The sequence below is a fragment of the Scomber japonicus genome, chromosome 12 (genome assembly GCF_027409825.1).
Source record: "Scomber japonicus isolate fScoJap1 chromosome 12, fScoJap1.pri, whole genome shotgun sequence".
NCBI classification, from domain to species: Eukaryota; Metazoa; Chordata; class Actinopteri; order Scombriformes; family Scombridae; genus Scomber; species Scomber japonicus.
The window spans coordinates 15,315,220-15,319,170 of NC_070589.1; the positions used below are offsets into that span (position 1 = coordinate 15,315,220).

At 42.3% G+C, this 3,951-nt stretch overlaps 1 long non-coding RNA gene across 1 annotated transcript; it reads right to left on the reverse strand.

Annotated features, from left to right (window-relative positions):
* Positions 1-441: 441 nt before the first annotated feature.
* LOC128368996 (uncharacterized) lies at positions 442-2,199 on the reverse strand. Its single transcript, XR_008321993.1, has 3 exons — positions 2,135-2,199; positions 1,885-2,027; positions 442-507 (listed from the first exon to the last, which is right to left on the reverse strand). It is a non-coding gene; the product is annotated as an uncharacterized LOC128368996 (long non-coding RNA).
* Between the last annotated feature and the right edge of the window lie 1,752 nt (positions 2,200-3,951).

Here is a 3,951-nt window from a genome sequence, read left to right on the forward strand (position 1 = left end):
GGTAAGGTTTCACTTAGGTGTAATATTGTTTTTGATTTAGTTCAGGCTTTATGGTTGGCTGGGGCTACTATGGCTATGCATCTCCACCCAGCAAGGAGGCTCTCAAGAAGTGATGTGATAATTACAGCTAAGGTGCATCCGAAAAGATACATGCTACTGTTTATTCACACAAATGTTGAACAATAGTACATATTGGGTATGTAGTGTACAGTATGCAATCTCTGACACAGTTAAAGTCTTTATTCAACTCTGCCACCAACACTTTCCAGACAGTGGAGGACTCTCTCACCTTTACACCTCTACACCTCACCTTGTATTGACCTTTTTCTACTGTGCCAGAAACCATCAGCTGAATATAACTAAGTTGTGTAATATCCAACGGGGACATAGCAGAATGTTTCTCGTCTAAAAGAAGTAGAAATATTTTCTATCATTAATTGACTTCCTCTTTTGCTGCTGCCCCATTTCCTGTCCTTGTGCTGCCTTTCCTTTCCCGTGATGTCCGATCTGCATGAGAGGAGAAAAATAGGCACATTAATCACCACTGGTACTACTCACAACTCCCTTTACAGTCTTTGAAAAAACGCACACACACACACAAACATTAGAGATACCAAACCCCACATGGCCCAATGCTCTCTGAACCTTCAGAAAAGCAGTAGAGTTCCTTGCTGTTTAAGCTCTCCGGGCATCTCATAGGGCTTAGAGAAAGAACGCTTAGAGCCAGGTTGGTTGGAAGAGGTCAGAGAGAAGGGCACAGAGGGAAATGAGCACAGAAAGAGGAAAATATCCTGGAATGGAGGGAAGTGAAAGGTGGGGATTGGAGCAGCAAAGGGAGAGATTAACTGGTCTGAAAGAGGGAGATCTAAATGAGAATATAAAGCATGAAGTTGAGGAGGATTGACAAGTGAGTGGGTGAAAGTGAAGGGAAAATAGAGGCTTTGGAAGGAATACAGTATAAAATTGGTTGCATTTGGAGACACAGTGACAGGGAGACCAGACAATGAAAGGACTGTGCAAAGAGGATAAGGGAAAGGGAAGGTGGGAGACTGCTGAGGCTTTTGGTGGTTACCTCCGTTCACCTCAGTCAGAAAAACATATCTTCTGCTGACAGCAAAACAACACAACCACGAGCATGTGCTCGCTCTGTCTCTGTCTTACACACATACTTTAACACAAACTCGAGTTAGGATGTCGATCCCTGGACCCCTTGACTCAGACATAGAGCCCATGCCACCACACTCTCTCTCTCTGTCTTTGTCTCTCCTTGTCCTCGCACTATAGCTGAAGTGAAATCAGGCCTGAAACACAGAGATTATTCCAGCACACTGCAGTTTATTACACCAGAGCCACGGTCCGCTGCAGATGTATTCAGTGAAGTGCACAGCCAACACAGTGCACAGAGCCTCATCACTTGTATCATTGTTGTTTATCCTTTGGTAATGATTTTATATAAAGATTTTGGAGTAGAAGGCTAATCCTAGGTAGCTGGGGCCCTTGGCCAAGTTAAGAGTCAGTAATCCTACAGACAGCATACTTTTCCATAAACAAAGACAGGTCGTAACAGCTGGCACAATGTGCATCTCACTGTACTATGAACTCATTGATGTGATGTGATGCGGCATTATAGCCTCTGTGCACTTTAAATAGCCTGCTGCACCCATGCAGTCTGCAACTATGGCATGCATGGCTTAAGGAAGACACCAAAGAACATGTATGAGGAAATTTGGAGATTATTAATAGCACTATAACCATAAAAGAGCTCCAGCTTTAAAGGGGACATATCATGCACATTTCCTGATCTATATTTTTATTCTGGGGCTCAACTGGAATATCTTTGCATGATTTACAGTTCAACAAGCTCCTTATTCATCTTATACTGACCTTCTATGTAGACCCTCAGTTCAGCTTCAGCCTAAAACAGACTGTTTTAGCTCCTGTCTCTTTAAAGCTCTCTCCTACGAGCCCATTCTTTTCTGATTGGCCAGCTTCCGAAAGCTGCCCTGCAGCAGACTTCTGGCGGGAGGCTAAGTAAACAAACAGCAGAGGTGGGTAACTCAAGAGATAATCACTGTGACATCCGGGTTATTCTGACAAAATTGACAAAGCTCCTCCAGAGAGACAGAAGGCTTACATTGCGAGGCAGCTGAACTCATGAGATGTCAAGATCAAGCAAGAATCCATTTTGTCAGAATAAATGTTATGTGCTTGTGTTGAAACCACTGGTAGTTCGGACCACTAAGCATCTAGTAAACATTCTCATGTAATCTCGGAAATCCAGCTACCTCACAAGGTAAGGTAAGACAGTGATAAACAGATGGTTCATCCAATCACCTGCCAAGTATCCTTTGAAAATATCTGCCCTTTTCCAAACAGTTTCCAAGGACAACTTCTCAGATCGCTCTGTGTAACAAACCATCTGGCGTGTTAGGTTAACAATAGACATTATATAACTGTTTTCATAGGCTGAGTTTTACTAACCATGACTAATAAACAAAATTTGACATGTACAAATATGAAAGTGCTCCTTTAATATGATATTTACCATTAATGTCATTTCTGTAACTATGGCAACTGGCAGGTTTTGTGGTGTAGCATCATCATAGGCTGAATTTCATTGTCAATGTCTTCTTCTCTCTGAGTGCACCAACGTGTACTCACATCCAAGTGCGTGCATGAATGTGTGTTCAACTAATACACTGAAAGAGGCAAAAAAATGCTATTCTTTTAGGTGTCTTAATGTGTATGTCTCTGTAGTCAGTAAATGTGTGTACAGAGGTTCTTAAGTGTGTGTGTGTAGAAACAACGATGTGTGCAGTGATGCATGGCCCATCCTTCGTCTGTGCAGGACATCTGATAATAAGCCAATCACTGGAGAGCTGATGGAGAGGGGTGACTGATGAGAGCACTATCTCCCTGCAGAGAATGAGACTGAAGGGGATAGATGATGTGTGCTGATGCAGGCTGGGCTGCTTTCACCTGGCATGTTCACCTAACACCTGAGGCCAGGGCTACAGCAGCTACAGTGAGCCACAGCTGATGCAGGCCTCATTGTTACAGCGAGCACATACACAATGAATTATAGTCTGGCAAAAGTGATGACAGAGAACACACTCTTTATTTTTGTTTTTTATTGCATCACATCTGCAGAAAGGATTACTGTTTTGGCACAAGTTGTGCAAAGTCTGAGCTCTGTTTACACTCACAGTGGGCACCAATTATGTTGTGATATATTAAGAAATTAACAAGCGCTTGGTCAAGCACCATGGCACCTAATGCATACAGAGAAGAAAAGAAAACATTGATAAATGAGGCCCGGGTTTGCATTAATTACTGCACTCTAACTGCACTGAGAAAATAAATGTTAATCTTATTTTACTTTGGCACCTGGTGTGGGACTCCTACACACAGCTGAAATGTTAACAGTCTTGGACTATGAGGCATACATTGATCACTCTCTTATCACCAGCTGCAGGTCCACATAAACATACACACACAGAGAAATACACAGTCAACCAGAAGTCCCATTATACATACAGCACACAAGCATATCTGCTACAGTATAAGTAGCCTGTCACACATCTCCCCCTGTATTGATCGCATATTGACTGTTGTTTTTCACTGCTGTTCTGTGGTAAACTGAGTTGTATATCTGGCTTCCTGGATTCTTGTAAATGTGAAATTTATCTAAATTAAAACAGAACTCAGAGCACTAAAAAAGCAAAAGGGACATGAATAATCACCTACATTTCTAGATGATCTGTGATGGCATTACAACGTCATAATCATGCAAATAGCCTGGAGCGGATGAATCAAAGGAGGCAGCAGCAAATCCTTCTCATCTCTGCAGCCATTCACACATGCAAAATAATACACTCAGCTGAACAGAGAATTAAAATTTGGCTGCAAGCATCCTTGCTCCCTGTTCCATGTTCAAAAATTACTGCTGGG